Source organism: Candoia aspera, chromosome 2, assembly GCF_035149785.1.
Source record: "Candoia aspera isolate rCanAsp1 chromosome 2, rCanAsp1.hap2, whole genome shotgun sequence".
In the NCBI taxonomy this organism is placed as follows: Eukaryota; Metazoa; Chordata; class Lepidosauria; order Squamata; family Boidae; genus Candoia; species Candoia aspera.
In genome coordinates, this window is record NC_086154.1 from 138,306,703 (window position 1) to 138,321,463 (window position 14,761).

The following is a 14,761-nucleotide window of genomic DNA, read 5'->3' on the forward strand; positions in this document are numbered from 1 at the left end:
AAAATGGGATGGAAAAGCGTGATGAAGAGCAGCGGATGATGCGCCAAGAGAAAAGGAAGCTTATTTTACTGTGATATATACTGGATCTATTTTTTTTACTGTAGTGGTGGTGTGAGGGTCAGGGCCTTAGGAATGATCCAAGGCAGACAAAGTCCAGAAAGAGAAATGCTGAAGTCAGAGAATTAATCACTAGGGTCAACAGTTCAGAGGATCAAACCAGGCATCGCTAAATCCAATTTAAAAAAGACCTCCGGGGACTGGAAACTTGAAACAGAAGCTGGGAATATAGACAGTGTACTCAGGGCTAGGAAAATACATAGGCCAAACTACATGTAACGCTAACGATCTGTGATGGAATCCCTCTCTCTTCTTTTTTACTGAAAAGTTGCCATGTGGGCAGAGGGATGGGGGGCCAGTAATTTGCTTCTAGTGAAAGACAGGGTGTTTAAAGCTTTCCCTGCATTGTTATCCAAGACTAAGTCCATCCACCCAAAGCTGTTGTTAACTTCCCCAAGGGATCGTCGCAAGCCTAACATCTAATACTGCTTCAGGGAGTGAAGTGGATCAGGAAAATGACATTTAAGAGCCCATCTGCCTCTATTTTTAAAAGAGGGGGAATCTCGGTTCATAGATTGGCACTGGGAATAAACAGCAGCCGGGAGATCATACAATACTTAACTTGTTGAAAGAGAAAGCAGGAAGTGGTAAGGACTAATGTAAGATGCCGACAAGAAACTGTCCAGGAACAGCCTTTATGATCCTCATGGAGATACGGTTGCTGAGAAACTATGTCCTACAAGTCATTCTTTTGATAATAATTTGTCATTCTTGCCTTAATAAGGTACCTATGGTAGCAACCAACCTGTGGAATATGCTGCTACAGGATGTTGGCTGCTAATTTAGATGGCTTTCAAAAGGACTAGAAATATTCCTAGAGGACAGGTCTATCAATGGCTACTAGCCTTAATAACTAAGTACAGCCCTCCCCTACATATTAGGTACATGGGAACAGCAATGGGAGAGGAACACTGCCTTCATTTCCTATTTGCATCTGGTGGGTCACCATATAAGATGGAATGCTGGCTAGATGAGTCTAGACCTGGTCCAGCAGGACTATTCTTTTGTTCTCAACCAATTTTGACAACTATTAAAAGCAACCGCAGTTCCATTCTTCCCCATATCTGTATACCCAAAATATATATTCTGAAAGTATCCAAGGAAGTTTCAAGGCAAAACATCAATCCTAAGCCAATACATTTTATTAAATACCAATTATTATTATTCTTAGATACCAATCAAAATGGCCCCAAAATGTTCAGAATATCAAGGAAAAAGGCATTTCACAGCTCTGAGACCAAGAAGGTTTCCCTTTGCAGTGTATACCTTCTGTGCTCGGATGGGGGCTCTCTTAGCTGGCCTTAAAACAAATTCCATCAACAAGTCATGGAGATGAACTCAGAGGGAAGGATCAGAAAACAATCAGTGCAGTAACTGTTTAGCAAATGCATCCCCCCAATAAATAGGCTCAACTGGGCAATGATGAGTTCTGCTCTTGTTATCCACTCACATATTTGCAAAATGGCCTCCCCAGGCACAGATGGCTACCACAGCCGTCAGATCAGTTTTTTCAATAATTCTCAAGATTCAGAAACCTCATAGCCCTTTCTTTTATTCAGCTGAAATTTTTGAATGTGGGCCTTCCTTCTCCTTCTCCATTTCCTTGAAAAAAATGGAGAAGACAAAGGTGACATTGAATGGGACAGAAAACTGTCACAAAGGAATGTGTACCATTTTGTCTGGCTTGGGAGGGGTAGACCTCCATGAGGTGTAGACATGGATGTGAAGTAGATATCCATGAGGGGAGCAGAAAAGACCAGGGAGAGCCTTTCCCCACTGCTGAGCTGAAATGTTTTCCATCCTTCCTGTATAGTGCTGTCCTATCCTACCACTGTGGCATTCATTTTCTCCATATCACCTGGCTTTCCTTCAATGGATGAGAAGGCTTGAGAGATTTTATATATCATGAGGTGCCCCTCAGCACTGTTGAAATAAGGGGAGAGAGACTACTTTAACCTCAGTACAGCTAAAGATGAATGAAGCCTGTCGCTCCCATGGGCTAGGGAATGAGGAGGCAACATCAGGAGGCAGAAATGTTACAACAGCATGATTGTGCCTTAGATCAGTTTAGGCTGAGGGCTGCCAACCACAAGGAATAAAGGTAAAGAAAGTTTTATGGATCCCTAAATCTAAATCACAATGGAAGGAACAGAGAAAATGGACATAGGCCAAACCATAAGGAACAAAAGGTTATAACCTTCTATACCAACAGAAGATAGCATTGAACAGAAGATGACTGAGCAAAACTGGAAGGCTTTTGAGTATGCCTAAAGAACCAACTCAAAGCAAGGTCACAGAGCTGTCTCAAACTGACCAGCAACCAAGTTACCTGGAGACTGAGTATATGTTGTCTCATAAGAAGAGGCCAAAGTTGACGCAAGCAAACAAACAAACCTAACCATGTTCATCAAAATGCGGATCATGATTCAGATCTCTAAGGCCAGGAGTTTCCAATACAAGGACCATTTGTTTTTTAAATTGGGGAAACTAAGGAGGCAAACAAAGAGAGGTCCCAGCAGGCCTAGTTTCCTTGTCTTGGAGCCTTTTATTTTAAGCATTTGGACAGAGATGTAGTCAAAGAAGGGAATGTTCCTTATTTGCCCAGACATGCCTTTTCCCAAATCCTTCATCCTTTGCCAGATAACATTTGCAGGGATTTGAGGCCTCAATTAGATTAACAGCATGCATTCAAGAGCTTTTGCTCTGAAGGTATCTGAAATCCTCATCAGGTTTCATCTTAGGCCCTATCCCCACTTGGGATTTCCCATAGAACAATGTTCTGCCTTGATTGCACCACAGATCCTTCATCTGATCCCCCAGCCATGAATGAAACAGCCTAAATCATCAACTCACCTTTTCCCCCCTAAGCCATCGCTACTCCACCACCTCCAGTTCAAGGGGTGTACGAGTCGTAATGTTTTACCACCCATTATCCCAGAGGCAAGGTCAGATGACCTCTTGTGGATGTGACAAGAAGTGAGCCTTGGCAGTGCTGGGAAGTAGGGACACATCCCCTCCCCTCTGCTCCATAGACAGCCTCTACCCCACAGCTATTTTTCTCTTGAGGTTTTTTGCTCTCATCACTCCCCCCCCCCCCCGCCATTTTTGGGACCAGCTTCTCTCCAGGCTGCCAGCAAGGGAGAGGAGAGGGAAGCAGACTTCCCCTATTTTCCTTGGGGAAGAAAAGTGGGCATATGAGCACAACAACGTTACTAATTACCTTTACGCTCAACTCTGCTGTTCCTCTTTTGCAGTCTCCAGAAATGAGGGAAGTTGAGCCTACTTGTGTTGCTTATTTTCCAATTTCTCTATATTTGTCCATCTTAATCCCTTTGTACCCTCTCCTCTTGAAGAAACCAATCAGGACAATACGCTTCAGCAGTGTCTTGGAAGAGATGCAACAGAGGCTGGATAGGGATTAGCAACAGGGACAGCAATTTTTAGGTCAGCACTGTTTTGTTCCAACTCAAGGATGTGTGGGTAGATTAAGAAAAAGATCCTTGTATTAAAGCATGCTCTGTGCATTGGAAGCACGCCTTAACCATTTCTCCAATTTCTCTTCTTCCATTATACTTTTGGTTGAAATTCTTTTATTCCTTCCTTATTGAGAGCTTCCCTTCAGCCCAATTTAAGTCAAAGCAGGTTTCTTAAAAATCCTTGCTCAAGCTGCTGATGGTCCCTGTCACACTTAGGCAGTCAGTGTCTGCATTTTCAAATCCCAGGCAGCCTTATTCAAATGGTGCTTGCCTGGTTGAGATTTATAGCACCTGCATTTAATTATGTGCCTTGTTCTTTTGACTTAGCTTTTAATTTTCTAATACCTTCCAAAGAGATAATTTGAACAATTTCATTTTTGCATGCCTTTGTACATGTCTGTGTATATTACTTTTTTTAGTGGGTGAATTCATAGAAATGCATAACTGCCAGTGTCAAAATACCCTTAACAATTATGCATCAGAATATGATCTGAGATGGACTTCTGGATCACATGTGGCAACATAATAGTGAAGCATCTGGAAGAAATAATACTATCCTAACAGATGGAGGATTCAGTACTAATTCAGTTTGTACTCATTGAACATTATGTGAATGCCTAATAAAATGACAATTGAAAATATCAAAATATTGTTTTGCATACCAAGAATATTATATATATAATATCCATATCTAAAACTTAGCCTAGAAATTTGGGGAAGGTGATCAGATTTCTCCCATTCATTGATTACCCAAGTTTTAAGCAAGTTACTTAATATGACTTATACTTCATACAATTATTGATGGAAATCTTTTCTCTAATGATCATACTTTTCAGAAGAATTGCTCACAGGTTTCAATCTGGTTTCCTATGGGACAGATTCTATTCTTTTTATCAGATCTCATCAATTGCAATCATTCATTCACAATATTTGAAAAAGGTATACAGAGCTAACTCATTTAAAATCAAAGAAAGCTCTTCAATTCACATCAAATGAGAAAAAGATTTGAGATCTGAACTCAATAAATGACCTTGGAACTCTTTCTGAAAAATATCCAGGCAAATTATCAGAAACTGACCATAAAAACAATAGTTACCTTTAAAATTACATTATAATTTTTTTCTAGATTTTATTGAGATTATAATCAAATTAATACACATTATTATCTGTGAGGGCCATTTGGGTTGATAGTTTTGAGGAAACCAGAAAACCTCAGTCTTTATTTATTCTATTTTACGATATTTGCAATCTGCCCCAATCAAACAACACTGGGCTTAGTCATTAATCCTGTTTATTGTTGATATTTCCCAACACTTACAAACCAAGATCAAGAAATTCTTTTTTTTTTCTTGATAGCTACCAGGTTTATTCTTGCAATTTATTAGAAAATTAAAATGTATCTTTCTCTCTGCAGCATCCATAACAAACCATGACGATGTCCACATGTTTGATTGATTGATTGATTGATTGATTGATATGGCTACTCACTCACCAAATGCCATATCATAAACATCAGGAGTACCTGAACAAGGCCAAAAAAACAAAGAACACCCATATATAACACCAGAGACAATGATTCACGTCACACATCTTAATGAACGCCCTAGCCCAGGGCTAGAGGGCACCCTTGGGTGCAGGAAAAGGTGTTAACAATCAATCTGGTAATAAAGAACAGAATTCCTCCGTCCAGACATCCCATTGGTCCCTACAAGAAGAACCAGGGCAACAAGATCTGAGCAGAAAGCAAAGTTAATATTAACCTGTGACAGCCAGAATAGCCTGAGCTGGCCCAAGACTGAGCAAAAGAAACCTGGATGCCTTCTAAGAATCATTTCCTTTTTATATACATGGTTTAAAGCAGAATTACAAAAATTAGGGATGGGTAAACTTATGGGGGAGTCTGAGGGGAATGAGACAAGGGGTGGACAGTTAATAATCTGTCACATATGTCACATGTGGAGGTGAACCCTAGATTTTAATTTTTTTTCTGGGGTTGGGGAAAGTTGGGACCCCCCCACCCAGGCATAACTAAGTTTCACAAACTATCTAGGGCAGTGTTTCTCAACCTTGGCCACTTCAAGCTGTGTGGACTTCAACTCCCAGAATTCCCCAGCCAGCATGGGGAAGTGGCCAAGGTTGAGAAACACTGATCTACCGGCTTACGCTATAGGTTGTGTGTACATGTGTTCCCTGCCTCAAAATGGCTGGAAACCATATTCTCGAGTTTTGATCATCCTGGTCGTGGGGGGCCCAAGAAGCCAGAAAAAGTCATTTTGGGCCGTACATAGTCCCATGACCATTGGCTCTCCCTTCCTGCTGTAGTTGCCCCCAGTACTAGCCCCAAAGTGCAGATGGGGCACTAGTCTCTAAGCCTGATAAGCTCCATGTAACGCAGCTCCTTCTCTCATACTGGATCTTGCGAAGTTTCACAAGCAGAGCTTTGCGTGCACTCTGCCACCCTATAACCGAGGTCTGTGTTACTTCCTGCGGCAAATCCAATCAAGTTCTCCTCAGTCATCAAAAGGCTGCTTGTCCACCTGATCAGTTCGAAGTGCTCCTATTACTCAGCTGCGGTTACCATGTTCCAATGAGAAAACAGTTTCCCCTCATAACGAGTGTAACTCAAGGCTGTCAACAAAACAATCGATTAGTTTTTAAATAAATTGGCTGGCACATCACCATAATCTTTGTATCAGTGCCTGAGGATACGAAACTGCCACAACGCTGGTATAAATGGCTCCAGTGGAGGTAGGGGAGGAAGATGCAGGATCAAGCCTCATCATCCCCAGTCTTAAACAGCCCCCCACCTAGAATGGGTAGAATGAACAGGCATAGATAACTAAACCCCCCACAAATTTATATGTACAGCTGTAGTTTTAGACTATCGAACTGTAACACTTAGGTTAAAGTGGCCATATAGCCTATTTCACATCACCTACTATTTGAAAGTCTCCTTTAATTAAAATGTTGCCCAATCCAGTTCCAATTAAAGGGAAAGAAACAGAAGAAGGGAAGGCAGAGAGGGGTCTTAAAGTGACCTATAAACTATGGGTCAGGTATGTGACAGTGCAGATGCACAAGTCCTCTGTTATTATAATCTTCCCCACCATGATGTCAGCGTGATCCCCTGAGAAAAATATAATTAACATCTAAGAAAAGGTAAGGTCTCTCCCAAATCGAGGTCAACCTAGTAACCTCCATGTGGTCATCTTTGCATTAATATAGAAGTAATTTGCCATTGCCTTCTTTCAGGGTCACACCCTGGGGTTTCTTGGGGATTTGACCCTGCTTAAGCTTTTTCAAAATTACCCAGCCTCAACGTGGCAGTTAGTGTGTATAGGACTGCAAAATCAACCTTACAGCTGAATAACTCAAGGTACCCTTTCTTACTAGAAAAGCCAAGTTGCATTTGTTTTAGTTTTCCAGTACAGAAAAAGAGCTAAACAGAATAGGCTCAAAGCATAAGCAAATGTGCCCTTATATTATGTTATACAAATGTGCCATGCTAATTACAATTTGCTCTCACTGATTAAAATAGCTCCTCCCACCAGTTTCGATGCTATTGGCCTTCAAGCTTTAGCTGATTGTCTACCAGATAGAAGATTTTAGGCCTATTCTCAGCTCTGTTTATGGGGAAGGATGGTAAGGCCCATTGTTTTTTTTTTCCATATAATTGTAATGGACTTTATAGTTTCAGTGTAAGAAAACTATCTAGCAATTTCAGAGTTTTCCACTGGATGATGTAATCTAATAAAATTGTTTCCTATCACATACACTGGAGTATAAAGCTCAGAACTGGATTTCCATCTCTGCCTTGAGTGGCTGTGTGTTCCCTTTTAGAGAGGAAAGTTGGAAAAGCAGTCCTATCCAGAAATAGGAGATCTGATCAGAGAAGAGCCTTGAAAAAATTCTGGACATAACTTTTCTTCTGTTTTTTTAAATCATTCTTAATTTCATAGAAGAGAAATTGCTTCCAATCAATATTCTTTTTTTTTCCTCGAAAGGAGGGGAAAATGTTGGTAGTGTGTGAGTTTTTGCATTTAATTTAATTTCAAGCTGATGAAAGGCTACATGTGAGTTAACTTTCATTGCCACAACCTTCCTGGTTTCCCACTATTTAGTTAAATTTAAAGAGAAGATTTTGGGAGGAAATTCCTCCCCTGGAGCTGTTTCAGACAGCTGTAAAAGAACTCAACAGTGCCAACACTGGAAGCCCACAGCTATGAAATAAGCTAAAGCCCCATCATCTAGAGATATTCTGAAGTAGAAAACAACAGATCTTTTTCATAAGGGAGGAAAGAAATTAGGAATTTGGAGAGATTTTGGCACAATAATAGTAAAAAGTATTGTATGACTCCCAGAGTCACTTTCTTGTGAGATGGGCAGCTACACAAATATGATCACTCAATCAATAAAATGAATAAATAAAAAGTAGCCCTAATTACTGATGGTATCTGGGTCTTGGAAAGAATTTTTAAGATGCTAATTTGGCCTTTCAAGAAGCATTCAATCACATTAAAAGCCCACTGCAATCCAGTGGGCAATTTCCCAGATAGGCAATTTCCTAGCCTATTTTGATATTGTTCAGCTCTAGCTTGTTTGCCCAATCCACCCCAAAACTTCCTCCAGAAGCCATTTCAAGGTTTCCATGTCTCGAACAGATGAAGAAGAGAGAGCATAGCTTTAAGCTTTTTTCTGTCCATCTCCATGTTGCTTTCCCAGCAAGCATAGTGGCTGAGATTATATGCACTCAAACTTTTTTATATATACATCATCAGGACCGGGTAGAAGAGATTACAGGACCCCAGCATTTTTAATCATTGTCTTGCAGACCTTTTTGTGGGTCAAATTTAATTTGTCTTCCATGGCTTTCTAAACCCTGCTCTTCTGTATAGTTGTTGTAACAGAGAACAAGCTCCTCTACCTATAACTTCTGGTCACAACTTAATGGGAAACACATGCTTTCCCTGTAGAAGATGCTGCATTGAATTCTTCATATCTCCAAGTAAGAGGATCAAATGTTACAAAATAACCTCTCTGCTGAAGGTCTTGGAGAGAAGTCCTGCCAGACAGATGGTCAGAACTAGTTTGACCAGCTAGATAAAGGTATTTCCTCCATCTAACAGTGCATAATCCAAATGCACAGACCAACTTCCCAAGACTGAACCATTGCTTCCACATTAAGGACTTGGATGACTGCGTGCAGCAGCACCATCTGGTGACAATTGTCCTAACCACAAGCAGTTGCATTCTCCAGATGAGTTGAAAATGTCTGCAAGCAAACAGGGAGCTTTGTTTAGAACTGAGCAGGAACAGCCCAGATAATATTTTGCTCCTTGATGTAGTTATTTTTGCACTGAAGCATTGAAAACCACCAGCACATAAGAGAAATGGGCAAGAGGTGGTTTGACTACATTTACCATGATGCTAGATGTTCCATTTGTAATTCTTTCCGTGGTGTCATTTAGAAGGGGCAAGGAGGAATTGCCTCTCCCTGTGTTTGAGACTACATGTAATTTATTATTCCTTGAAAGCACCAGTCCTTTTGCAGATTATGCTGCCTAAAAAAATAGTAAACAGTATTAAAATAGAATGCATTACATTTTAAAATTCTGAATATATCCCAATCTTTGGGAGTCTTTGACTGCTGTTATAAATGTTACCTTGCTTCTCTGCAACTTCATGTTCACTGAAAACTTCATAGCAGATGCTGGACAGATTAAAGGTATATTTAGGATGTCCTCATGAGCTCTCCTGGACTGGCAAGATTCATCTCTGTGTTGAAAAGCATTGGTTTTTTTTAAAAAAACTCAAAAATCACTTTAAGAATGTTTCCACATATTGGCTTAGCTTGCATAAGGGATTCTGCTTCTCTTACTTAAGATATGCAGCAGATAGTTACTCCAGCTATTAGAAGTCAAGCATCTGTCTCCCCAAAAGCAATTTTGACCTCAACTTTCCTCTCAAATCACCAGCAATGCCTACAGTACAGTTGATGCAGTTCACAAAATAAAGAAAAGAATGCAATGTATATTTTACACTATATAGAGCACAGAATTAGAGGTTAAACGGCAATGTCATAAGTAGCCCAGGTTAAAATTTTCTTATCATGGATGGATAGAAACATTTTGAACTTTTGTAGTTTACTAGGGGTGGGCGGATTAGGAAAAACAATTTCCTCCCAGCCCTGGGATGGAAGAAAAACAAGGCAAAATAGCTGTATGGAGGAGCCTTAGAGTATTTTGAGAGGAACCTGATAAACCAATCTTACTTAATGAGCAGAGCAATGCTGTAGGTTGGAATGAAGGAGATCTGCAGTAGAACCCTACCACTATTTAGTTAGCAAGGGGTGAATTCAAGTCAGTGGGTGGGGCCATTTTTCCTTCTCTGTCCCCCAGTCCAGTGGAAGAGATTCTGTCTCACCAGCCTACGCTCTGCCCCCATTTTTGGTGGTATATCAAGAGAGTGAGTGTTCTATGCATACCTGATTCCACCTGGCATATCCACAAACCAACCATTGGATGAAATAAGCCACGTTGCTGGACTTTCTCCCCAATAAAATGGGAGTTGCTGGTGCTCAGCTTTCCAGAAAACATAGAGTTTCTCTTTTAAAGTCAACAGAAGTTTTTATTGATTCTCTTTGTATTAAGTTTCAGGTGGGTAGTAAACTTTCAGGTGGGCTGTTTCACTGAGCTTTCAGTGGTTTTTAATGTAGCATTCTGATTTTACTGAATTGAGTGTTCTTGTTTCACTGTTCATTCTTCTTTTTATAGTATCTTAGATTTATTTTGCTGTTTTATTTGAAATTATATATTGCCTCAAGTGCCCAGTAAACAAAGAAATGATCCATAAATGTGCCAAATAAATAAATACGTGTTTATCTGTTTGAGGGACAAGGTTTACCAAGAAAATGATTGGAACAAATTTTAGCTATGCTATAAGCATTTTTTTTCTTAATTGGGTGGACTTTCTGATATAGGGTATATATTGTATAATTTGTGAGGTTCTTTTATTTTTATTCTTTGAGTAGAAGTGATGCTTGGCTTGCTAAATGTGGTGTTTTGCATAAATCCTTAAATTTGCCCATATCTTTATATCTTTTTATATCTTTATACATACATACATACATATATTCTGTTATTCTAAACAATAATGAAGAGAGTGGAAACGATCTTTTTAAACAATAAAGATTTTTGTGATTGTGTGACCTGTATTAATTTCTATGACACAGGTCCCCATTTCCAAAATTGTTGGTGGTCATTAGATGACCTCGTGAAGAGACTGTTTCCAAAATCTGTTAGTCATCCGCCTTCCTCACTTTTCCTTTCTGGATTTATCAGACTAAACTCCCATCCTCCCCGGCTAGCATGGTCAGTGATAGCAGCAGCAATAACTATAACAATAACGATCTGCTACAAAAAGTTCATTGTTCAAAATGCAACACATTAACATTTCTTCCTCAAGGGCAACTGTAAATATCAATATGTGCATAATAGCCCTTCATTTTATTCACTTTGATGTACTATCTTACGAATGCTACCAATAATTTTTTTGAATGATGTTCTTGTTTTTGCATTATTACAATTGCCCTTCGGGGAAGACATTTTGTCAAAATGGGCCAGGCAATACTTTCAGTGCAATAAATTTTCTATCCAGCACCAATTTGAAATTCATTAAGAATGGATGAAGGGACAAGTATGCAAAGTAACTGGGTGGGACCTGTCAGGTATCAGTGAGTTGCCACCATTACTGGACTATGGCTTATAAACATGTTTTGAATAATAACCATCATAAAAGAAACAGTGCTTAGGGCAAAAGTAAATATGAACCTTGGGGACCCACATGGCGTGTGTATCACAGATGCTTATCAAATTTGACCTTGGGTTCTCTGTGTGATATAGTCATGGTAGCTAAAAGAATCTGCCATACTTAGGTAAAGATACCAGAAGCTGGGAATAGAGAAGAGGGAAAGGCTCTTGACTTCTATAGCTTCTGAATTTTCCAGTGACATCTGGATGGCTGCTGTTGGAACAGAACTTGGGAATTTGGTCCTGTCTGATGTTGTTGGACTATTATTCATTTTATTTATTTATTTGTTTGTTTGTTTGTTTGTTTATTTTTAAGGCAACGGGCTAGAAACCAGGAGCCTGAGAGTTCAAGTCCCGCCTTAGGCATGAAAGCTGGCTGGGTGACCTTGGGCCAGTCACTCCCTCTCAGCCCAGCTCACCTCACAGGGTTGTTGTTGTGGGGAAAATAGGAGGAGGAAGGAGTATTAGGTATGTTCCCCGCCTTGAGTTATTTATAAAAATAATAAAGGTGGGATAAAAAATAAATAAATATTTGCAAACCACTTCCCTTTAAAAAAAAATCTCAAAGCAACAGGCAGGGGTACATTAGCCCCAAAACTTGAGGAGGGTCACAGATTTAAATAAAGAATTAAGCCTGATTGAGCATCCACAGACCGTCTTTCTTGTCAGATGGATTCTTACACTTGCACCCATCAGGAGCATTTTGCCTGAACCCCTGATGTCACAATTCTCTCCCAAGTATGCATTACACAAGACTTGTCTTTTTAAAGTGTTGGTTTATCAATCTTCTTTTTCTTCCAGCTAATGTTGATTCTATTGGAAACAATATAGCTGTGTGGATAGCATCATTATATACTATAGTCCCTAACTATATCTGGGTGGGGTCTTTTGGTTGCTGTTCTGTTTCTGCAAGATAAGAACTTCATCATCTCTCTCTAGCATAACTAACAACTCAGTCCTAGGCATGCCTCTCCTGTGTCACTTGCTCCAAAGTACGTATGGGCAGATTGCAGTCTGGATCAGTCCAAGGTCACAAGCAAATCACACAGAATTCCCTGTTGCACTGAAATGCATACTAAACTTTGCTGGACTGGAGCTTCGCTCTCTCTTTTGGTCCATTTTTAGACTATCATTATTCTCTTTAGCAGAAAACTACATTATTTTTGCTTATGGTGGTTTCTGGACAAATGTCCAAAATATTTCATTGTCTGGAACATTAAAGCTTTCATCCTACACACACACTTGGCTAACTGAATAACATAGAGGAGTCCCCAGCAGAGATGTATCGGGTGGCACCCTGGTAAATCTTGAGTGCTGATTCACACTCACTATTTTTACCCGAAGATATTTGGTTTTGGTTTTCTCTTCCAAGGCTATAACACAAAACAGAAGTAGTCAGCATTGTTTCTAACATAAGATCAAAACCCCTTTATATGTTTTAAAAATGTATACATTCCTCATATATTCTAAAAATGTTGATAAAAACACAATCAAGATGGCATCTATGCTATTCCCCCTCATCATCCTGATGGACCCCAGCCTCAGTGCAGCTAGTCAGAGTAAAATCAATCTCACACTACAGCTCGGCGTAATTCCAAGTACTTCAGCATAACCTGATTACAGATTGGATTGCCTGTGAAAAGAAACAGTGAATGTCCTAGTATTTTGGATTAACATTTCATGGCAAACAAATATTTTGAGGGGAAGGCTGTTGCAAAATTACTTGGACAATGGGTTTGTTTTGAGGCAATCAACGCTGAAACAATTATGATCTTTCTCCCATTCTTTTCTAATGGATAGCTTTTTAAAAGCCCAAATCTATGTCCTGATTGCAAGAGCGAGCATGAAGCTTGCTCTCAGATTTGCACAGCTGTGTCATGTGTACATGTATCAAGGTTGGCTCACAATACCCATGCTGGCAATTTCACTCTAGGGACAGTGGCGTGATGGATGAGATCTTGCCTGCCCCATCTGTCTGCCTCCTTTATACAGCTGTGAGCCAGGGAACCTTTTCTCCACTGTTTCTGTCTCTCCAGGAAAGAAGGGTAGGCCTCTCACCAGACCAGAGTGTGTGCAAAGAGATATGGTCAAAGAAGGACACTTTCAAGGGCCAGCTCTTCAAACCATCAGAAGATACGTTGGGAAACCTGTTCCGATTGGGAGGTGGGGGGCGGGAATGGAGACAAACCTTCCTAGCAAGCCCCACATCAGTTCTTTGTTCTTCCCAACTCCATTCTTGATGGGTTGTCATTTTTATCCTGGCAGGGCTCCTCTGCCTTTAACCGCTGGATGGCAAACCAGCAGTCAGGAGCTGTTTTCCCCACCTCTGCATCTCTGTGCTGCAGTGCTTCACCTGCTGGATTTCTGCTGCCACACAATTATTTATAGGGTGGGAGAAGTAATAGTAAGGGGGAAAAGAGGTGATAAGCAACCATCAGGAGCAGGGCTGCCCAAATGCAAACTGGAATAACATCTTGGGCAGCTTCAAGCATTTATGCTGAAAACTCTCCCATCTGGCAGCACTCACTATATATCACTCAAGCAACCAACTTTGAGCTCATCTCAGAGCACACAGCCTTCCACCCCCACCCCCACCTCCCCCTGCCCTGCCCTGTGCCATTTCCCCTCTCTGTTGATCAAGGCCCCTGTCCCATTCCTGTTGGTGGAAGGAAGCAGTGGTTCACACAGCACATCATCAACTGATTCCTTGCCACAAGAAGTGGTGATAGCTACTGGCTCACACAATTTAGGAAAAGCTTTGAACAAAACTAATGGCACATAAGCCTGGGGGTGGATTCTTATACCTGTGGGATATCCCTTTAAGTCCCCAGGTGATTTGCAAACAAGACAAGACCACTGCCATCTTTCTATGCTGGTTAAGAGTTCATGGTCATGGGGGTGGGTCTGCTCTTGGGAACACTGTGTTGAACTGAACTAGGTGAACAGTTTGGCTTGGTCTTCAGAACCCTTCTCAAGATTCAGTTCCTTTTGCCCAAATAACCTTTGACTTTGAATGTCCACTGCTGTTCAGCTGAGCTTCTGTCCCCATTAACCAGATGTTCTTTGGCCTCCCTCCACCCTTGTTTTCTCTTGCTAGTGCAGATCCGCTCAATGGAGCATCCATGTTCTGTACAGGATGAACCACAGCCTTCCCAGACTGATGCTTTACTCTTCCCATTGTCCGCAGCTAGCAAGGCCAATGTCCAGGCTGGCTGGGAATGAGGGAAGTTACAGTGCAACACCCCTGGTGACTGTCAGTTTGAAGAAGACGCCTGTAGACTGAAATATAATGGAAACAACATTAATGTTTGCTTCCGAGACAGCAAACTATTTCTGCAAAGTATGTTTTGCAATATCCTC